This window comes from Sander vitreus, chromosome 9 (assembly GCF_031162955.1).
Source record: "Sander vitreus isolate 19-12246 chromosome 9, sanVit1, whole genome shotgun sequence".
Taxonomy (NCBI): Eukaryota; Metazoa; Chordata; class Actinopteri; order Perciformes; family Percidae; genus Sander; species Sander vitreus.
The window spans coordinates 14,846,977-14,871,645 of record NC_135863.1 but is presented as its reverse complement, the minus strand read 5'-3'; positions in this window follow the sequence as shown (position 1 = coordinate 14,871,645).

Sequence of the window (24,669 nt, the reverse complement as noted above, 5' to 3'; positions counted from 1 at the left end):
ATATGAATAAATAAACAAGGGTTGCATCATCATTTCACCATTCTGTGATGACAAATACGCCACAAATACACTGTACGTTTGATCATCTGATATTTTCCAGTGAAAAGTAGGTTAGGTTATTATTTATTCTGTGACAGAATCCACTGGCTTTTATGCAGCGCCAATGTGGAGCTGGATCACTGATAATGCTTCATCACAGGGTTTAGCTTAAATGAAGCTTTCATGCAAGTTGAGCAGTTGGGAGGTTTCTGTCTCCTCTAATGAAGTCCTGTACTGCCCCCTTGCATACAGTACATTGAGCTAGATATTTGCAGGCAACGAATTTTGGAAATAACTTGCCACAAAAGCAACTTCTATTGTATGTTTATAATTTAAGAGCACTGAGGAGCAAATAATTACTATATACATGCTGTCACATTTTTTTTCATCCATTTCAATTTGTTCATAAGCCGTGGGTACTAAATAATAAATATCATGTTCTAATTGGATGGGCCATTTTTCACACCCCCAACACACACAGCACACCACACCACTATGTACCATTTCCACCTCCTCTCTTTATTCCTGTCTTCCTCTCTTTCCCCATCTCATTGATAATTTCTCCCAGAGCTTCAGCCTCTCACATTGAGATCAAAGTGGCTGTCACACACACTGCCAGTGGAGGACGGTTCAGGAGCACCTCCCTACAATATATTATTCCTCTATGGATGATGAAAGAGTGTATACTGAGGGTGGAGATGACGCTGTTACGAGGCAAATGCAGTAGGGGGCGTTACATTAGGCCCCCCTCGCAGGGGATTGGTTTGCGGAGGCAGGACAGCAGGAGTAACAAATGGTTTAGGTTGGGGCTGTCCTGCAAACCAATCCACTCCAGGGCTGACCATTACATTAGGACTCTAAAGTCCAAATAACCTCTTGTCATGGTACGTTAGCAAGGAAGCTGACATTACATAGAAATGTATCGCAGCAGCGCACACACACACACACACACACACACACACACACACACACACACACACATTGCTATGATAAGGAGCTAAATCTTTGAAAATAAAACCCAAAGTCCAAGTTTGAACTAATTGACAACAAATAGTCCCACTGTTGTAAATAGAGGAGCAAAGAATTATGCAAAGTTTGCTCACTATATGTTCCTTTGTATGCCGTTGTCTTTTCTCCTCAGAGAAAAAATAAAATACCTCCTGACTGTCTCTCTTTTTCCTGAAAGGCACATCTTACGTCTGACTAAAGCGTACATTCGTCTCTCCCCTCGGGTGCAGTGGCAGTGGTGCAGAAAAAGTGAACTGCAGAGGACCCCACTGTTTAGCAAACACTCCTACTGAGGGGAGGAATTAATTATTCAGAGCCAAGGACCAAGACAGCCCCATTTGATTGCTCCACAAAAGAAAGGTCAGAGCTTTTCATATGAGGAACCACGTGGTTCTGCATTCTGTCAGCTAAGGGGACATGTACAGTATATAAGGCTGAATGGCAGTCTGGCTAACAACTCAATTAAAAGGACAAGGATGTTGAGGTGAGGATGTGTTCATAAGACGTGACAAACAGCAGCTCCAACATGGTCTCACTAAAAGAGGCGTGGAAGGTCTGGAGGATATGATTAGCAGCTGGGGAGAACTTTGTGGGTTGTTGAAGTGATTTTACAGGAAGCTGAAGATATTTTTATCATGTGAAATTCTGAGATGTCTAACCAACAAAAAAATAAAATACTGCTGAAAAAGATTAAACACTTATCGCTACTGTGAGCAGGTTTTGTTCAAATCTGACCAAACCATTTCATTTCCTCTGCTCGCAAGTTAGCAAATCATGTATTACCGTGTTTGAATAGTTAGGCAATAATAGAATTTATAAAATTAATAACCTATTATTTAATATTGGGAAAATTGCCTTCTTAGGGCTAAATTGTTAGGTTTCAAATTCTGCAAATACAGCATGGACTCTTGTGGCAATTAATTGAGTTGGAGAAAGTTTGGTGTTAGGCTCCATTCCCATAGTGTGATCATCTGCATTTTAAATTTTACTGTGAAAGGCCAAAGCTTTTTTCCCAGCCATGGTGCAAATGCCTGATTTTCATCAGGTCCTTTCTCCCGACTCAGAGCTCACAATGCCTACTTCATAGGAGAGATCATGAACATACAGTAGCAGTGCAACAAAATCCAGCTACAGGATCCTCAGGGTTTATGGAGAAAATCTGCTATTAAAGTAGAACACTGCTGAAGCCTTGTGGCATTGTGGTCCGGTTCTGTAGTTTATAATCTGTAAAAACTGTGGACTAGTGAGCCCCAACAGGGCTAAAGATGGAGCCAGGAGGGTAAATCCTACAATTGTGCAAATGGGGGTGCTTCTTCACTGTGCGTGCACGCTACACATAAAGCACAGCGCTCCTATTGGCTCTTTCCAACGCCCTGTCAGCCAATCACCAATGGCCCAGCTCTACCATTCTACCACAACATAGAAACCCAGGCCTGCACCACTACCATCAACTACAACTTCATTGAGCTCCAGTCTTCTCCCAGTAGCTCACACAACATTATACTGCAGATTTTAACAGTATTATGACAAAAAGTGGGAAAAGCAGAAACAAAAACAACAAAACATCCATATATTTTTGGAACATATATTTCTAATTCCAGTCAGTAATCACGTTTAAAAATTATTAGGAGCAAACATCAGCCTCAAAACAAATCTCAAAGCATAACTTAACTTAACCTACTTAACTATAATTGCAGGTAATCAATCATAAGGTTGTGTTTGCTAACTGTGGTGTCTTCACCTTAACAGTATGAATTAGCTCACTGATTTATGTTCCTAGAGCATTATGGCTGAATAGACAGATACAGATAGGAAACTGGATAGAAAGTGGATTCTCTCTAGGATGATTTCTTGCAGATGGTTCAGCTATTACATCTTAGTCTCTCAGATCATTAATTTCCCAGGTAATAAAGCCCTGTGTTGTTAGCAGGCCCCCCTTCCTCCTTATACCCCGTGCCGTAGGATGCAGCTGGGTGTAGATTGTGAGTAGTCAAATAGAGATGACAGTTTTCTCCATTGTTCATCAGTGAAACTACAGAGCCATGCTGAGTCTATAGCACGTGGATGAAAAATTAAACTCACCAAAAAATTAATGTGTTGTAATACAGTCTCTTATTTGTCCCCACAGAGATTTCTATCACGGCTTCAGGTCTGCTTCAAATACATCCATTAAGGCTTGACAGATATGAGTTTTTGCAGACATATTTAAATTGAAGTTACAGATATTTTGTGTTAATCTTTAATATGTGGCAGGGTGGAAACACTAGGAAAAGCAATTAGACCACAGACAACAAAATTGTCAGTGAAATCCCCGTACTAAAATAAAAATAAAGTTTCATACTGAGCTAACACCATGTGCCGATTAATACTGTGAGATGCTGTGAAAGCTCCAGAAAAAGCTTGTCCACGAATATTAGGTGTTGGGCGCACTAATTCTCCTGTTGGGTGCTATTAAACTATTGCAGAAAAAGAAGGCGCAACAAGATAAAAGGCTGCAGTCAAACTTTAAACAAACGTCTCCTCATCGCTCCAAACAGATCTGATGTTTTCATCTGCAGGAATTTTTCATCTCTTCTATGGAGTGGTAGCATTAAAGGACTTTTTCATTTTGCTTTTAATAATACACCAACTAATACACCAAGAGTTTTTGAAATATTTTGACTTTAATTTTTAATTTATTTAGCGTTTTCACTGAGGTGCAAATTTAAAATGTGCATAAATATGTGGATGGATAAACTAGCTTTTCCACTCTTATGGGCTCACTAACTTCTGTATGTATTGTATGTCCTCATACGATTTCATAAACAGCACTAAGTCTCAACATAAGTACCTCACAATCCAGCCTTATTGAAATGCATTATATTCCTCACTGAAGCTAAACTGATACAGTTCATGTTCTTTTTAGACAGATGTAGTGCAGCAAAAGTGGAAATTCATTCAACATGGTCCAGGTATTATCTGCAATAGTGAGTGAGGGTAGCCCTTATCAACTTTGAAGTCAGGCAAAATGCATGAGTGTGGAAACATGAATGCTTCTCTTCCTGATAGCACAAGCATTTCATCACATTTTTCATCAGAATATACTGTACTGTTGCTACTCACAGCTCTCTGGCAATCCAAAGGCTATATACTGTGCAAAAAGAAAAGAAAAAAACAATCTAACCTTGATTGTCAACCACTTCAGTGCTGCACCAGCCTCATGAACTTCTAGGAGGCAAAGCAGCAACACAATCTTCCCACTCATAACACATGCGAGGATCTCTGGAGCAATAAACTGATTCTGAGAGCTCTCATCAATCTTTAATCCTTCCTAAGGCTCCGTGGGGCCGCAGTGAGTAAAAACATCCCTGCAAAAAAAAAACAGAAAGAGGCCGGAATCCAGCACATTCAAGGTTCAAGCAAAGGCCTAGAAGACTTGTTGACAGTTGATAGGGCCAAGTCAACTGAGGGGACCTTTCAACTCTTTCTACCCAATGGCTTTAACGTGTGCCAATTCCCATCTTTTGTCTGGACCAAAGGTTTTTGGCAAGCCTCTTTAGAGCTTTGTGTCAGATAATAGAAATAATACATTACACAGTTTTCACAAGACACAATGGTGTGCTGTATTTTGCCTGGTCAGGTTCTGCAATTTAAAGGCAATAAAAGGAAAAGATGAAGGAAATCTGAAAGATTATGTATATTCAGGCATTCACCATATCATAACATGGGGTAGATGAAATGAATATCAGTTAATTCAATTGTAAACAGTATTGATAATGTGCGAAAATTGGTGAATATTACCATTTTACAGTTTTTTAGGTAAACATTCAAAGCAAAAATTGTATCCAGTCAAATGTAATGGGATTCGGTATTGGCAGCAAGAGTTAAGAGATAGTTGGAAGGAGTATTAAAACTAAGGCTGCCTGTTGTTGTGTGGGCTTTGGCACTTTTTCCCAGCATCCAAAAGTCAAGGACACAGACTACGCTGATACGACAGAGGACAATCTAAATAACTATCTGTATCACCGTACCAAAGCCACGAACATAGCAGCTGGGTGTAGCCTGTGAGTGGTTGCCAAATGGATATGACAGTTCGCTTCACTGTAGATCAGTGAAACCATGGAGCCTCGCTGAGTCTAGAGCACAATGATGAAAAATTAATTCAGACACCAAAAAAAAATTAAGTGCCTCAGGAAGAGTGTGTAGTCTGTCCCCAGAGGTTGTTCTCTCGGCATTGAGGTCTGCTTTAAATGTGTCTATTCTGAGTGGAACCCAGCAGCTTGTAATGCGACCTAAGTAACTGTCTACTGACTGAGAGCCTGAGCTTTAGTCCCACCATATGTTTTCTTACCAGAATAACACAACCCACTAAATTTAAGTAAATGATTACATTGCAAACAAAGAGTAGCAAGGTTACCCGAGAGTGAGAAAGTCTTGAAGGCTCTGGTCAAATGTGTGCATGTAAGTCTGTCTCAAAGGAAAGCACAAAGAACAGAAAAAAAAAGTTCTGTTTACTATGGTGGAATAAAAAAAGCTTGTTGGACGATGTTTTAAAAGTAAGGCTACTCAGTGTGTGGGCTTTGGCACTACCACCTAGAATCCCTACGTCAAGGACACAACCTGAGAGGATATGGCAGGGGCCAATCTAACCATCTGTATCATCACGTTCGAGCCACAGACAAACATATCTGTTTACTTTGAATATTAGACGAAATTACTGAACTCTGGAGTAAAGCCAGACAACCTCCGCTGGCCTCTCAAGCTAATTTGTATCAAAATAAGACTTGCCACTGAATAGTTTGGTTTTCTGTTAAAGCTTGTTTTATAAAGATATAACAAGTTGGACTGCGGAGGCGGCAGTGGGAGGGAGTCTACACTAGTTTACCTGCAGCAGAAGCAAAGCAGGTGGCCAGGTTGATGACAATGAACAGACAGCATTGGTGGCCTAATTTCTTCATGTCAGACAACACCATATGGCTCCTCTGCTCCCCTCTATTTAGAAAGTGCGTCCACATAAGTATGCAAGTATCATAGTCTTCACAATTAATTAAAAAGGGGAGGAAACAGGATTCACTTCATTCTATATACTGTAAAATATGTACTATTACGGGAAAAAACATATCCCACCAGGTATTTATGTGTTATGTATGGCATGTCCTTGAAAGCAGCAAGGTTTCAACAGACAGCATACTTTTTTTCTCTTGACACATCTCAACTTTCGCATAAAATGGAGACAAGGCCTCTCACTGTAGTAGAACACTCGTATGGAAAAGTGGAATACATTCAATTAATCGTTCTGACCTTTGGTGAACAATTCACACTTTGACAAGAAAGCCTTGCTTACCCGTGCGCCGCACACACAACTTGATATCAGTGCACAAAAAAAGTGTGCTAAATAATTTGAAATCCCTATATTTGTGAAAATGCGTTGCTTTACACATTGTAATAACAGTTATTAACTTTCAAGGGCAAGTCAACCCTCTCCAACTTTGAGTGTTTTTATTGATAACGGTTTACAATACCATGATATTTTTGCCGTGGCTGTCAACACGGCAGGCTAAATTACAATAATGATGTAAAAAATGTTACAAGAAGATCCTTAAAAATCTCAGCCAATGATTGTTTCCAAAAAGTGAAACTCGAAAGGGCTTCGTGACAGCTTTGCCTGCACACCACCAAGAGAAGAGAAAGGCTCAAAGCATTACCACTAGAATTTATTCATAACCATGTGACTCGTGACAGTGATTGCTGACACAAAGTCTCTCAAAGCTGAGGTGGTGACAGGTAACAGGGTAAACTATGTGCGCCATGGAGACAGGCCAATCCCTTATGTGGCAGGAAAAGAATATGGTACCATATGGCTCATATGTTGCACACTGCATTGGAAAGTAGAACACATGATTTATTACTGTTCATATTCAACATAAATTGTTTCGAATGCAATATGAGTTTTATTTAGGTCACATCAATTACATTAAGTTTGCAAATTCAGATTAATTGGAGTTATAAACAAGTTGTCCAACTTCCATTTAAAGTGTATTTTTTAAATTATAAGATTTTATTTCCCTTTGTAGGGCAGCATGCTAATATCTGAGATCTGATTCCATTTACAGCTTTAGTCCAAAATAAGTTCCTTTATTCCGAGCTGATTGTAGTGAATAAAATGAGGGACATGATCAAAACATAAGCAAAGTTGTAATAGTTACTATGCCTGTTATGATTATAGCATTTAATCCAGTTAATTTGAATTCCATTTATGTCAAAACCCCCGGGATTATTCTCAGGTGCCATCTTAACACAGAAATAAGGCCATAGACAAAAGGAGAAACTTTTCAGCAAGAAAGTGGGGAAGGGCTCTTGTCACCCCCCCATGGGTTCCCAGCGAAATCATGCAGCGGGGGACGATTAAAGCAGAAAATGGGTTTGTGCAGCACACAATAGCACATAGATAACAAGAAGGACAAGTATTGAAAATGTCCTATGGGGACAAGTTTACAGAAATGCCTTGTTTCTGTGAGACTGTGGAATGCCAAGCTCTTAATGGCGCACTAGTGGGGGTCACCATTAAGTGACAAAACAATATCAGTGGGGAAACATTTGCATTGCGGTGTACAAATACGCAAGTTGTCAGGCATAGCAAGCCTGGCCTTTTCAACGTGACAGCAATCCCTTTAGGTGTGAGGCGAGTGCAGTTCAGTGGCGCAGGGGACGGCAAGAGATTTGGTGGTGGGGGGGCCGGTGGGACTGCGGAAGTTGCATGCAGTGAGGTGTGTGTCAGGGCACCAGAGACAAAGCAATGATTACCCACAATGAGGAGAGCAGAGCGCACGCTGACACTAATGCAGTCCGAGGGGAGACACGAGACAGAGCACTTTTGACAACTGTGAGAGGGCGTCACTCCTCTGACAGACCGCATTATGGGTACCAAATAGAGCAAATGTTGTTTTTTTCAGCACTGGTGATATTTCAAGTAACAAATAACACTGGAAGAATGCAAATAGTTAACATAATAATACAAAAATCTGTCACATGAATAAATGACAGACTGTTAAAAGTCATTCAAACTATAAAAGCTTGAATATTTTTTAAATCTAGTGTTAAACTGTTTCTATATATCCATCGGTGCAGCAGAACCTATGCATTTTAGCTTCCATTAGCAATGACACAAATTTGTTTGCAATAAACATAAGAAGAACTGAGTAGTTAGCATGATGAGTGAAAGACTGGCTGCCAAAACAGAGTATTAATATATTAATATATATATATATATTTTTAAAATGGTACGAGAAACCTATAGTAATAAAAAAAAAATTGAAAACACTCTTTGGAAGTGTCTATCTATTGCAACACAGCTTCTGACTATTGTACTGTTGTCCCTCATAAACCCACAACTGGTACTGTATTTCCTACATGTCAAGATAAGTTTCTAGTATAAAGTATACATTTCTATAGAGTATAAATACAGTTCTTGTTGCATCAAACAGCTCTTGCATTTGAATGAGACACTGTATCAAGAAGTGAATAGTAGTCACTTCAGATAGTTGTAGTTGTAGTTCTATTCACAACATAAAGGCAGGTTGTTTAAACAGAAAACGATGATAAGTTTCACTTTATTTCTTTTTTTTTCAAGATCTGCTGGCAGCTTTCAATTTCTTTAGCTTGGCCTGACATTCATCGCTGAACAGAATGAGGGATCTCCTTTGGCCATTTAAGAAATAAATACAGTATAAGACATAATTGCTATAAAAATAAAAAGAAGTACATCAAAGCCATAAGCCAAGTGTTGTGAAAGCTTTGTGATTCCAACTTCGCTACAGCTCTTAAGTTTGCTCAAAAGGTGTGTCATGAAGCTTTTACAACTTCAAATTAAATTTTATTGGGAACAATAGAGGAGGCAGCACCATCATGAAGTTTGACAGCACATTATACATGCATAGAGAGTACTATTATTGATTTTACAGAGTCTACCTGTGTGAGTTCCTCTGGGCCAGCCTCCATCTCTTCATGACATACGGAGATCCTTATGTGTTCCTGACTGCATCTCACTTAAGGAATGTGCTTAGGCGCATGCTGTTTGTTAAAACAACACCTGTCTACATCTCTCTGAAATATTTAAGTGCTTCTGCATAAACAACTATCACCATATGAAACACGGATGCCACTGAAATTTTGTCATTTTACTGACAAGTAGTCCCCTCATTAAGTGAGAGCAGGATTAAATTCTGAATCAAACAGCAAATATCTCTGCTTTCAATATAACATAACGCAACATACAGCAGCTCGGACAGATATACAAGTCTGAATATAAGATACCTTGCAGTGACTTGAATAATTAGCTCATACCTACATTATCACACTTTAAATAATTATAAAACTGTCATTATGCAGGGTTCGACATAAGCAATGGCCCGATGGCCCAGGGCCAGTAAAACAGTATGTCGGGCAAGTTGATTGGCCAGTCGCTGGCGTCACGAGTCAGTTCTTTGTAATTTCATGCTGTCAGCGCTCCTCTCGGCGAAGTAGTCTCCTAGAGGCTGGGTGTGAGGCGGAGGCACCGCGGGGTGCGCTAATAATCACTAGCTAACGTTAGCTAACTGCAAAGTAAGCTTCCCCAGTGCTGAGTTCAAACGCTGTCGGAAATTTTACAATCATTTCAAAATTAACGCTTAACGTAGCACAGTAAACATGGCTGGGGAATATTCAGGTTACTACTAGCATGTCTTCTCCTCTTCATTGTAGTAAATTAGCTATGTTGCATAATTTAAGAACAATAACATATATAGCAAAACCATATAACAAATTATTAATGATTGCTCCTTTTTAACCAAAATACACAATACTGATTCATGATGACAATCACCGGCATTGCACCGCACATTGCGTTTCGTTATAAATTTTTTTTTCAACGCTATTTAAAACACGTAGCGTATTCGTTCAGCTGCATTTCCTTTCCCTGCTCTCCTCCGTCTCTCAGTCACTTGCGTCTCGCTCACATACACTGGCGAAATTCACAAGTTCACGAAAGGTTGGTATCTCGTCAACACCTTTACATAATCACACACTAAAAAGTGTGTGTCGCCTTGAACCCGGGTAAACGGCGCGTAGCAGGAGACCGGAGCCTTCAGTTTCCCAGGCTGGGAGAGCGCCTCCTCATCAAACGGCCGAAGCTCCGTAAAGCGCAGCCAGAGTGGAGCTCGCTTGGACGGCGGCTCCTGGACATATACATCCCCACTCAAGAGGCCCCGAGCAGGGGCTGGGAGTTCAGCCGGCAACGCTATGCCTCTCTGGTCTGCCGCATTCTTAATAATGTCTGGCAGATCTAGGAAGAGAGCCCTAGCGGTGGAGAGCGGAGCCGCCTGTGGCAGAGGGGAAGACCATCAAAGCGGTGCCCCTGGCCGTTTCGGAGACGGGGAGAGCCGTAGTGAAAGGGCATCGATCCCCGTCTCAAGGTCCAGTCCTCCCAGAGGGGAGGAGAGAAAACCGGCGAGAGAGCCGTCATCTGGGGGAGACGAGTCAGCGGACTCGTGCCCGGCAGATCCAGGGTGTCACCGGGGTCCTGTGGGTCTGCCCAGCGGCCATCCCCCTCACCGTCGACCTAAAGAGCCAGAAAAGCATCCGCCCGCCGTTGAAGCTCTTTAGTTGGCAGGCGGGCGCAGGACTCACCGCGGGGGGTGGAGAGCCGACGGCAGGCTGTAGCCAGTCCGGCAGCCAGTACAGAGGCGAACACCACTGGAGGTAGAAGTCTTCATACTGTTAGCTGAAGAAAAACTGGGAGCAGAGCAACGATTCCGCTCATGTAATATACAGTATCTGCAGACGTAGTTTAGGCCCGTGCTGGATGCAAGGGCGGGAAAGAAAATCTTCACGACTGCGCATGCACGAAGGGATAAACCCAATAGCTATAGCCCTTAGAGGGCGAAGCCTATACAAAATAGAACCTCTGGGTTAATGTTCCAGACATCAATCACTCTTCACGTTTCAAACAGCAAGCAGCACATACACCTCGATTCTTTGTTTCCAAATACAAAACTATTGTCTAGGTTACTGCATGCCTATCGCATTCCTTAAGGAAAGTTTTATCTATTTACAAATACTGTCATACAGTAAGCCCAAAGGCAACAATGTCACACAGAGAAGAGGAATTGCCTCTGAAAATGACAGAAAATTCCTATCAAAACATAATGATATTATTTTTTTTAAACACACACAAAGCTTTAAGAATGGACTACCTCTCCCTGATTGCCAGTCAAGGTGTCACTGTAAGCTCTGCTCTCTTATGACTCATGACTGGGAGATACTTTTGGGAAAATCAACAAAGGAGAACTCTTCATCATCTTGGCAGGTAGGTCTCTTCACAAATTACCTTTTCCCCTCTATCCGTCACACAAGGGAGTTCACCTGCATCTCTAGCACAATGCTCTGCTGCTCGCTCCTTTCACATCACACTTCTCTGCAGCTCATCTCATAAAATATTGCTTCATTATAACTTGAAAGAATCTCACCAATGCTGCAAATTTTAAATAATGTGCAAAAATGTTAGCTGACACACTTAAAACTGTCACTGGGGAGAACATTTGATTGGCTTGCTTGCTTGCGTGCAAATTTATATAATGACCGTCAAGCAATAGCCCTACTGTTTCTTAAATATTTCTCCTAACCAGTGAGCTATTAAATTGTATTAAGACTGGTTTTGATAAGCACTCAAAGCAGCTGTTGGAGTTACCAGAGGTTACCATCATTTGGTTTCATTTGCACTTGAAAGGAAGCCTGTGTCAGCCCTCTGCCAGGTTGCTCTGTACCTCATTCACGTACTGCATCCAATGATTAAGCCAATGTGAAACACTAATAAGCAGCAAGCATCACCCGGTGGACTCACCTAATTGGGTCAATCAAAGATGATCTACAGAGAATCGCAGCAGGGAGAGAGCGAGAGCTTTCAGTATGCCAGCAGTTTTGCAACTCTCTGCAAAGACCACTGCAAATGAAGGCTTGTGGACATTACGATGGGGGCCTTTGATTAAAAAGAAAGAGTCTCCTGATAGCCTGGCAGTGACATTGCATATTGCATGTTTTCCTTTATTTGGATCGGACATCTCTTTACGCAATTCCCCTTTTCTCCTTGCTCTGAGAAAAGGAATGATTTAGTTACGTGTGAGAAAGGTACTTGCATGTCCTCAACCCTTTTGTGGTGGAGTTCCATAAGACTTGTGATTCTCGAGCCTCTTGTCCGATGCTTTGCATACTGATTGGCTAAGTGTGGAGGCGTGCAGCTGCCATTCGAGCAGCACAGTGTACAGTGATGCACTCGATTTTCATTAGGCTTTATCTGGTCTCTGCTAGATGAAATATTGCATCAGGATTTCACTCATACTTTTATTTTTAAAAGCCCTGCAGCCATTAAGATTTGACCTCCATAAAATTCAATCAAAGCACCCGAAGCAGGTGCCTGGTGTCAGTGCGTGATGAATATAAGATGACAGAAATCACCGTTTGGTGATTTAAATATCTGAGCCTTATCTTGACTAAGTCTAATTGGCAAGGGTTAATTTGCCCCTTACTGCAGCAAGCATTATAGATTAGACCTCAAATATGTTTTATAAAACGGCACATGTACACATGACCAAATACTATGATAGTGTTCACCATACCTAAAAATTTACACATTGTATTGTTTTTGTAAGTTTGAATCACAGAAGATATAAAGGGGCTTTTTTGAGTCCTGCTTCAATAATATGTGATAGGAAACAGGTCAGAACTCTGACTTGGCCACATTAGGACATTAACATTGGTGTTTTTAAGCTATTACTCACGTTTGTCCTATTATTACCAAATAAATTGTCTCTCAATTTGCACTTTTCCTGCAGACTGCAGCCACTTTTCCATCAGGATTTGTCTGTATTTTGTTGCATTCATGTTACCCTTTACTTTCACAACCCTTTCAGGGCCTGCTGCAGAGAAGAATCCATCAGCAGCATCGACCACAGCATGATGCTCTCACCACTATGCCACAAAATGCTGCCACGCAGTGACACATATTTTACAAACTTGAACACGATGGACACAAATTAATCTGGAACACAACAATCTGGAAAATAGACAGGAAAACATCTGACCTAATGTGAAGTCCCCTGAGTATTCACTTCTGGGAACAAGAACATTTGGTGAAAAGATGAACATTAGACAAGCTAGGCAATTGCATCAGGCTTGGGCCAAGTTTAGAAACATTGTGCAACTGAAGCACTGGTGTCATCAGTAAAAAAAACAAAAAAATTACAACACAGATGGTCCTGCTTTCAACAGCGGAAACATTATACAGACTGTACTTGGTTTAAATATAGCATAAGTGATTATATTGGAAAAGTAGCAAGCGATTAATTAGTCCAGCACTCTAAGAGGGAAATACTTTTTCACTTCATACAATGCAGTATAATAAATGGCGTTTATTTTAAGAAAGGTAAACCTCATAATGACTTTATTTCCTACCGCCCAAAGAAATGTGATTTTAAGAATAGACAGATAACTGAAATTCTCACTTAGTTTTATAATAAAAAATTTCACGTTTAATATAGTAGCTGTCAAGAATGATACAAATTCTTACTGGTCACAAATAGAAGTGGCCAAAAAAAAATTGACTTAATGAAAAAATAAATGAATAAACAAGGCCTATCTAATTCCACTGAATGTTTTCAATGAGCTTTGAAAGTGAACTCTCCTTTTGAAACAAATATACCTTAAAGTACATCTCGCATGTAAGCTTTTTATTTTAGTTTTTAATGGATGATCGAAAGGGAGAGCATTCACAAAGCACAAGGAGGATGTAACAACCTTACACTGATTAAGTTTAAAAGCTGGACTGGGCATTCAGTGTTTGGAAATGTATAGCTCATGAATCTGAGGGTTGTGATTTTACAACTTTCGTCTCTCACAGCTCTCAAATATCAGACGTCGAAGTGTACCATTTTAAAAACTGCATTACCGTGTAACAATAACTTAACCTGGACATTAAGGTATGCTATCGGAAATGATCTCCAGTAATATAAAATATATGCAATTTAGCACTATGATACTACGATACAAAGGTTGAGAAATCGCTCACACTGAAATATACACAATACAGAAGCAAATACACAAATGTGCACAGAAACATGCGTGTCGCAAGAGGTCAATTTTTAAAGTCAACAAAAGACAATGTCAGACAATGTTTACCACGTACAGTACACTGTGACGGTACACACTCCGTGAAGATCAAAAAGAGCGCAGCCATGTCATTTTGCTGTACACAAACTTCCAAAGAAATATTATAGTTTATTTATCAGCATGTTTAACAACCTGTGCAAAACATAAATTGGTCATCATAATCTATATTTTGTACATCATATAACATAAAACAGCGGGGAAGCAGGAAGGTCTCCCATGTGCCAAAGGATTCAGAGTGAGTATTTCTACTCAAAAGTCACAATTGTTCATATCACAGCTTGATTTCCTGATCAGCTTAAAGTGTCCCTTAGGTGATTCTTCTATTTCAAAAGGCAGTGCTTCAGCACAGAGTTATGAAATGCTGTGAACTCCATGACCCAATGTTCTACCATACAAGTGGACACAATAAAAAAAAAAAAAAAGACAAAATCAAAAAAAATAATGCATGCATGCATGCTTAAAATCAGTGCAAATGTGATTGGTAATAGTTCAAACATCAGCAAATGTGTGCAAAAGTAGCATACCATATGCTCTTTGACTGAAAAGAACACTTTATGGTTTTGGTAGGTTATGTTTCAGTTATGACAGCTGATGGTCCTGCTGTAACTTTACATATGGGAACCTGTTTGTTTTTGAAGTCTCAATAGCATTTGTTATTGTCTGGTATTACATTGTATTGTACTGTATTGTAGATGTAAATGGTAAACACTGTTTGTGAACCCAATGTGGAGCTACACAAACAGACTGCATAGTAGTGATTGAACTCTACGCAGTCTTGACATCTGACTGCCACTGTCAGCCAAAAGGCCTTTAAATTTTTAACCAAACCTTTTGTACTCCAAACCAGTTAAAAATTAATGACTACTCGACATGAGAAAGTTACTGTCTTTTTCTTTTCTTTGCATGGCTGTGGCACATTCACTGTTGCTCGGACAGCGTGTAATTCTTTTTGACTTTTCTTTCCATTTGCCTGGAGGATAGAGCAGTTTAAAAACATTTCTGCACACGGGAGCATGACTAACAGGTAATCTGTCTAATTATGGCAAGGGAGAGTTTCCCCTGTAAAATATTGAAGAGCTTCCATAACCTTTGTTTCACCCTCCCTGTATACAAGCCTCTGAAACAGACACACTCTTTGCCTGGTAGCTGTGTGTCCTCAAGTTTGGGAGGTGCAGACGATTCAAGCTAGCAGTCTGGAAAAATGACTAGAATCTTCAGCAGTGTTTTTTCACCAGTATAATTTCAAATGCCATAAGGCAATGAAATAACTTTTAATACCCCATTAATCACATAAGATAATGGAATTATAAGGGTGAGAAACAGGAACACCTTATAAAATAATGCAATCAAGTAAAATAGCCCCAGTATACCCCATAGTATATAGCCCAGTAAATAATAAAGTCAGTTGTGTCATATAGCTGTTGATTTAACTCTGTAGCATTTCTTAAGAACTCACGTTCTGGGGTTATTAGATTAAATTACATTGTGGTGAGTTTATGTCCACCTTCAGTAGGTACAAGGGTTGGGAAACTCTCTCTCACACTTCTGTCTCAGCAAAAATGAAATACTATAACAAACCTAGTATCTATTGTAGGGTTGTTGTATTCAATTGTGTATCCTCTCTATACTATTGCTGCTACAAGACTAGTTAGTAATTCTAAGTAGAAATGTTGTCTTGTAAGGTGATAGTTTTGCTTTTGGGAATTTCTCTATTTTTCATACTTAGAGTAAAACAAATTAACGGATGCATTTTTGTCATGTCTCTGCATGCAGTTCTGACTTAAAAGGTAAATAAAGTACGTTCTGGATGTTTAACGGATAAAACTGGTGGTCTGACTAAACTACATGATATACTTTATTGAAAACGTTGCAAACTATTAAAGCAATGAGATCATACACTACAATAATGCATATGATCTACATGTACCTACAATATAGCCGCGACAAATGAATACTTTTTGAAAAAAAGTCATTTTAAACCATGGTTATTAGGTTTTTTTTTTAAGTACATGATAGATGTTAGATATTTTACTGTATAACGACAACTTTTAAATCTCAATCCCTCATTATGGGAGAAGAGGTATCTTCTTTTGAAGGGAACTGCAAATTGCTCCCATTGACACAGAATTGCATTGAAATGGACTAATGTCAATGTTCAACAAATGTACCTTTATTAATGTAATAACGGTACATATAGTGTAAATATAGTAACTTCCACAGTTAGCTGAACTATTCATGTATATGTATTTTAAACCTGAATTACATTACTCAATATTAACTTGACATTTGACAGCAAGAAAGCATTGGCATTTACTATTGTAAACACTTAGTCAGGTGTTTCTATATCTTGGAAAAATCCCCAAGGAAATAGTTTTTTTCAGACAGTGAAAACGGCAATTTACTACAGACAGCAATAGAGAAGTTGCATCAAATGTTGGTGTAGTTAACTATTTCTTTGTGCTCGTACTAAATGTTAATGTTTTTCAGTGCTGTTATTTGTTAAATGTTGCATTTTCTGTTGTTAGCATGTTGTCTAAAGTATTATGTGGACTCTGTATGTATATGTGTAATAAGAAATGACAAAAAAAAAAAAAACAGTGTACAGTGTATTTCGCAGTTATTCCTCTTCATTTGGGGGAGGAGCTGGATAGGAGGGGGGTTGTTGTTGAGGTTCAGAGGGATCAGGTGCAAGTATTTGACCGTGCACAAGGGGGAGTCTTCCTTCCTGAGATAAATGAAGAAACCTGGTATCAGCAGGTCATGTGAAATAAGCATCCATGATTAATGTCTTTAAAGAAGAATCACCTAAGGGACACTTTAAGCTGATCAGGAAAACAAGCTGTGATATGATGAATGCTCACTTTTGAGTAAAAATACACACTCCTTTGGCACATGGGATACCTCCTTGCTTGCCTAATTGCCTCGGCATAGAAAGATTATTCATTTGATCTTTCGGTTTTATTTTCCGAACTGGAACACATCTATAACTTCACATTTCAAATACACTTTGAGCTTCATTTTAATGATGTTTAATGAAAAAAAAGACTATATGTGTGTATTGCTTTATGCCATTTAAGTTTTGCAACATTTTATGTGCTTGGAGATTACCAAGCAGCCAAAAAACTGCAATTGCCTCTGGCAATCTGGTGTTTTTTTTTTTGTCTTTATATAAACCACAACGGCTCATTCATTCTAGTTTTCAAGTCATTCCTCAGGCTCAGTGTGGCATGACATAAACACATACATCATCCACAGAGCTAAGCCACTCTAAATACCTCTTTGGTGGGGCACCTTTGATAATGAGCAAAACTCAAGCTCCCAACGTAATGTTCAGTGATAATCAAATGAGATGAGACAGAGAGATAATCTTTAAAAACCAACATCCACTCTTTTGAAGTGTGATCAGCTATCTGTTAATATGCAACATGACACAGGGAAGTCACAGCGAAGTCATTTACACAACATTTAGACATTACGTTTTCACAACATTAATATTTGAGACAATACCAGTGCATTACAGGTTGTTTGTAGCCTTAATATTGCTAGTCTAGCGAGTCTTTTTTTAAAGTAAGTTTATAATGTGTCAGAGTTATTCAGCCCTGAGAGTGTTTAGTTAGCCAAGTGTAACCCACAGGAGTTTCTTAGGGCTTGTGCAACGTGTGTTGGAGGAAATAGATTCCTGTGGAAATTGCCTTCTGACGTCTTTACTGCAGACACAGACAAGGGGCCGAAACATCTGTCAAACTGCCAAGAATTTAGCAGGTTTCACAGATGAGGAGGAGCTCAAAAACAAACAAAAACATGCTAACTGACAGAAAATTATTCGGACCACTTTCAAGAGTCTGACAGGAGAGTGTGAGTATTTGACTGACTACACAAACAAATGTGGGGTTTATGTTCTGGCAAAGTATTTAATTTTCCCTTTTTATGAGAGAAAAGGCTTCGGGAATGAGGATTATCTTCTGATTGGACTAATAGTATCACAGGGAGTCTTTCCCAACAACAATAATCTGAAATAATCTGTTTTGTATCTTCAAAAATTATTTTTCCAAAAAGAGGTATTGGGAAAAGGAGCATCATCTGCATCATTGAAAAACATTTTTAATGAATATACCTGCAAAGTCGCAAAATGTTCATAAAAAGATATCTGCAAAACTTTTAGTGACAACATATTTCATTAGTTCTCCCTATTCGTATCAGAGCACAACAATACAATATCCGTTTGTAGCAACTAAAACATGACAACTTGTTTTCGTTAAGCACTTGGTTATAGTTCAGTAAAAGTCAATGCTGACATGATCACAAGACAGGACATGTTTTTAATTAAAACCACAATCTGTCCCTAACCTCAACCAAAGTGTTAAAGTTAGAGACGCACCTATTATTACTGCATGTCTTCGGTTCATAAATCGAGCAAAGTCTGTAACATCTATTCCATTTTATTATAATCTCCCTCTTTCTCTTCCATTTTCAAAGTAAGTAAAGAAAGGGAAACAGGAACAAAATGTTGCTCATCTATTCCCATTTCTCAAAATGCCCGGCCTCCTGTTGGTTTCAGGGCTGGAGTTCTTTGACCACCGCCATGGCTGTAATTCCTCCCACACAGGAGAGAATGGCATGACATTTACCAGAGCTGCAAGGCGGTAATACATTTTTTGGAAATGGCACAGCTGGAATATACAAAGCTTAAAAGACCCACGCTGGGCCCCACTGGGACTCCTTCACACTAGCCTGCTAAGCCCATTCAGATGGGGGCAGTAATTACAGACATGGAGGCAAAGCTGAACTAATTCATACAAGGTGTAAAGCATTCGTAGACCAAATGTCGGTCAGTTTACTGTTGGAGCACCCGTTGTATTTAACCATAACTATTATGACTGAGGTATGTGTGACAGCTCCACTGATTTACAGTGACCACACTTTTTACAACTGATCAATCTCAGAATGACTTCATCACCATGAATTTAATTTGGGGTGATTAATTATACACACATACAACTGACGCCATAGATCTTGAGAAGGAAGTTAATCATAGACAGCACTGGAATACACTCATATAGTTTTGGATTTTTACATGTATCCTCACTGGCCACAGTTTTACTACCCTACAGTATACAAAGCGTTATCAACTCATCTCATTGGACCACAAAACTGACAGATTCCCACCTCTAATTGGAAACTGGCTCTTAATCAAAGTATTATGTTGCTACCATATCAAACTGTACAACCAAAACCACACTACTGCACAAAATACTGAGTTTGCAATTAGGTCTGCCATTATTTGGAGTCACAGACACAAAGCCTTTGAATTGAACAGTGTAAATGACAATTATTTCCATCGACAGACATTTGTCCATTAATATATTGTTTGTAGAACACCATTGGGAGCAGTAACCTCCAGCTCAAAGGCCATATTTTCAGATTTTAATTGGATGTCTTCACAGTAGCATTGAGACGTCTCTGTTGCATTACAAGGGAGAAATCTAAGAATATCACTGCCATTTCATTATTCCCATTAACACAACAATTGCTCTACAGTGACACAACTTTTGTAAACTCTACACACAATACAAACACCCATTAAAGGACCAGTGTGTAGAATGTATTGGCATCTAGCAGTGAGGTTGCAGATTGCAACCAATTGAATACCCCTCCACTCACACCTACCTTTTCAAGCATGTAGTTGAACCCATGGTGGCCTTCAGGTAACGTAAACCAAGCCCTAAACTAGAGCAGTGTTTGGTTTGTCTTTTCTGGGCTACTCTAGAAACATGGCGCTGCCCCTAAATCCTACACACTGGTTCTTTAACTGAAGTTACAATTTAAAAGGTAGATTCATTTATATACTCTCTTCGACGTCTGACTGTCAGTTCATTGTGTTATTTAAGCAATTTCAAATGTCTGAGACAGCAACCAAAAACATCATCTCAGTAGGGTGGCACTGAAGCAGTCATAATCAAAATCACATCTCAGCGTCTTTGATACAAAAGCTGACCCCCCTGTGAACATGGAAATCAATCTCTTTGACTGGCACTGAGCTGGGTTTTTTCATTACATGAGTAAAATACAGTGCATTGTTTTCCCAAGAACCTTTCATTCTCATTTCTTTTAACTTAATTTCAACACTGTTAAATATATTTGTATCTGTAAAAAGCTACAGTTTGCCAGTTAGCCAGTGAGGAATAGTACAGGTATGTGTGTGAAAGTATGTACAGAAGAAAATGAAAGGCGGCAAGTGATCAAATGAATGACTAATAACACGAGTGAGCAAGAGAGATAAAAGTGAGATTTATATCACTTACACAAGTACTTTTAAGAAAAGTAAATTGATCCTAATTTTTTTTCACTTAAAATAAACTGTGGTATCATAAAGTGGTGGAAGAAGTATTCTGATACATTCCTTAAGTTAAAGGTCCAATATGTAATATATTTACTGTATTAAATCAAAGAATTACCACAATATGTCACCAGATATAAAGGAAACAAGTTAACATCTTCTCTGACGACAATGCTAAAGGCAGTATTTTGTCCTTTGAAATTTCCATTCCGGGACGGTTTACAGCCACCGTGACATACTGTTTGACAGAAAACGCAAGTCTGACTTCCTCCAAAGGGAAACATGCTATTTAACTTTGGCGGCACAACCATGCTGGGTACAGACGAACGCGAGGTTGCAGTGTTTTTAACAGTTGTTGCCGTAATTTTAAGACGAGAAAGGGTGGCTGTCAATCGGGTAGAGGACGGCAAGGTTGCTGTGTTTTTAGTAGGGCTGTCAAACGGTTAATTTTTTTAAATCGCGATTAACCGCTGAATTTCTATAGTTAATCGCGATTAATCGCATATTTTATCACATGATTAAAATTCTATTATTTTGCATTTCAGAACAGTTTTTAAGTACATATTAACAATCAAAAGCAATTTTTACCAGTGTATCTTGATTGGGAATCAAAGAAAGTTACTTTATGAACTTGATTTTAAGATTTGTAATTATTTATTTACTGTAACAAAAGAAAAATGTGTGAATCTGTCAGTATTGCACAATTCCTCCAAGTACCTAACTAAAAAACTAAAATTCCCTATCCTTACTAGAGTCAATATAGTGTTTAGTAACTCCTAAATAATGTTGATTACTCACTGACGTCCAGTGATCACCGGTTAATGAGACAGCGTTTGCAGCACCTTGCAGCTGTTCCAGTGTGGCTGCTTTCTCCGTGTCGTACAGGCCGTGTATCCGTGAAAACTACTGTCTCCCTCGACGTCTGCAGTTAGTTGCCACCCATTTCGCAAGAGCTGTAGTAATTTTTTGGGATTTGGTTTCATCCACAGGACAACAGCGTTCTGTTTCCCGTAGTCTTCCTAATCACAACCGTCCCGTTATTGTCGTGAGTCCCCAGCGGACGTCTCCCGGCGTGTGAAGCGTCCTTTCCCTGTAGTGTTTTTTCTAAACCCAACCCCCGCCATCCCGTTATTGTGGCGCATCCCCAGCGGCCATCCCCTGCGGCCGTCTCCCGGCGTGTGAGACGTCCTTTCCCAGTAGAGTTTTTTCCTAAACCCAACCTCCGCCATCCCGTTATTGTCGCGCGTCCCCCGCAGCCATCTCCCGGCGTGTGAGGCGTCCTTTCCCCGTAGTCGCGTCCCCAGCGACCGCCTCCCGGCATATGAGGCGTCCTTTTCGGCCGTCTCCCGGCGTGTGAGGCGTCCTTTACCCGTAGGGTATTTCGTGCTGGCCACCACGAAAAAAACAAGAAAAACGTCCCAGTGAACACGTATCAATAGATTAAAAATAACGTGACATTTACACGAACTGCCGTGAGACCAGGTTGGTGGGTAGCATGCTAGCAGGTAGCGTCACGTTAACTGTACTACTATGCTTAGCTCCGTAGGTAGTAGCTCAAGCGTGACGTGCTTCGGTGATATTTTAATTCGGCTTTACACAATGTGCATATGGCTTTTGACTTGTCTACGAGCCGTCCGGGAGTTGTGGAAAATAAAAAGCGCCATTCAGGATTTCATTGCAGTGTCTTTCTCCATCATGCCTGCAGCCTGCAGCAGCAGGGTGTGTTGCAAGGAAGTGGCAGCTTGATGATAAGGAACGGTGCTGCAAAGGGTCAAAATAGTAACCTGTTAGGCACAACGCAAAGCCGAGTGAAGTGTAAAATAAATTAATAAATGCCGGCATGCGATTAAAAAAAATCGCATCGCGATTAACGCGTTAACGCTGACAGCCCTAGTTTTTAGTGATTGTTGCCGTAATTTTAAGACGAGAAAGGGTGGCTGTCAATCGGGTAGAGGACGGCAAGGTTGCTGTGTTTTTAGTAGGGCTGTCAAACGGTTAATTTTTTTAAATCGCGATTAACCGCTGAATTTCTATAGTTAATCGCGATTAATCGCATATTTTATCACATGATTAAAATTCTATTATTTTGCATTTCAGAACAGTTTTTAAGTACATATTAACAATCAAAAGCAATTTTTACCAGTGTATCTTGATTGGGAATCAAAGAAAGTTACTTTATGAACTTGATTTTAAGATTTGTAATTATTTATTTACTGTAACAAAAGAAAAATGTGTGAATCTGTCAGTATTGCACAATTCCTCCAAGTACCTAACTAAAAAACTAAAATTCCCTATCCTTACTAGAGTCAATATAGTGTTTAGTAACTCCTAAATAATGTTGATTACTCACTGACGTCCAGTGATCACCGGTTAATGAGACAACGTTTGCAGCACCTTGCAGCTGTTCCAGTGTGGCTGCTTTCTCCGTGTCGTACAGGCCGTGTATCCGTGAAAACTACTGTCTCCCTCGACGTCTGCAGTTAGTTGCCACCCATTTCGCAAGAGCTGTAGTAATTTTTTGGGATTTGGTTTCATCCACAGGACAACAGCGTTCTGTTTCCCGTAGTCTTCCTAATCACAACCGTCCCGTTATTGTCGTGAGTCCCCAGCGGACGTCTCCCGGCGTGTGAAGCGTCCTTTCCCTGTAGTGTTTTTTCTAAACCCAACCCCCGCCATCCCGTTATTGTGGCGCATCCCCAGCGGCCATCCCCTGCGGCCGTCTCCCGGCGTGTGAGACGTCCTTTCCCAGTAGAGTTTTTCCTAAACCCAACCTCCGCCATCCCGTTATTGTCGCGCGTCCCCCGCAGCCATCTCCCGGCGTGTGAGGCGTCCTTTCCCCGTAGTCGCGTCCCCAGCGACCGCCTCCCGGCATATGAGGCGTCCTTTTCGGCCGTCTCCCGGCGTGTGAGGCGTCCTTTACCCGTAGGGTATTTCGTGCTGGCCACCACGAAAAAAAACAAGAAAAACGTCCCAGTGAACACGTATCAATAGATTAAAAATAACGTGACATTTACACGAACTGCCGTGAGACCAGGTTGGTGGGTAGCATGCTAGCAGGTAGCGTCACGTTAACTGTACTACTATGCTTAGCTCCGTAGGTGGTAGCTCAAGCGTGACGTGCTTCGGTGATATTTTAATTCGGCTTTACACAATGTGCATATGGCTTTTGACTTGTCTACGAGCCGTCCGGGAGTTGTGGAAAATAAAAAGCGCCATTCAGGATTTCATTGCAGTGTCTTTCTCCATCATGCCTGCAGCCTGCAGCAGCAGGGTGTGTTGCAAGGAAGTGGCAGCTTGATGATAAGGAACGGTGCTGCAAAGGGTCAAAATAGTAACCTGTTAGGCACAACGCAAAGCCGAGTGAAGTGTAAAATAAATTAATAAATGCCGGCATGCGATTAAAAAAAATCGCATCGCGATTAACGCGTTAACGCTGACAGCCCTAGTTTTTAGTGATTGTTGCCATAATTTTAAGACAAAAACAAGGTAACTAGGTAACTAAGTAACTAAAAACTACTGTATAGTCCTCAAATAAATGTGGTGCACAAAGTGCAATATTTCCCTCTCAAACGTAATGGAGTGGAAGTAGCATAAAATGGAAATACTTAAGTACCCTTCCGAATTATACATAGGTAAAGTACTTGATTGATTGATAATTAATGAATAATTCCTCCAGCGGTATCATGTCGAAAAAGCCGAAAGTGAGCCAACAACAGATCTTTTTCATAATTTTACTATCTTGTATTATATAACGTTACGTTAAGGTTTAAAGTTCACATTTTTCAAATTGAGACCTGGCCTTTAAAGGTTTGAGCCATAACAGCACAATGTTGGCTGATTTACCTTGACTTTGTGAGTTTTTTTAAAGAAAAAACTCCAAAACTACACGATGCTGGAAATTAGACCCAGGTCTAACACTGACACTGATCCTCTGCTGACCAAAAATAATCCTATCAAGTTCATTCAGTGGAGGAGTTGTACACCGTAAGTTATGCACTTAATGGATATGGTGTAGAGTTTCAGGTTCCTGTTTTTGCGGAGGTTGGAGGCCTTTAAAAGCCACCGTGAGCAAGTGATTCAGCACTGATCCCCTTCCTAGCTGTAATGCA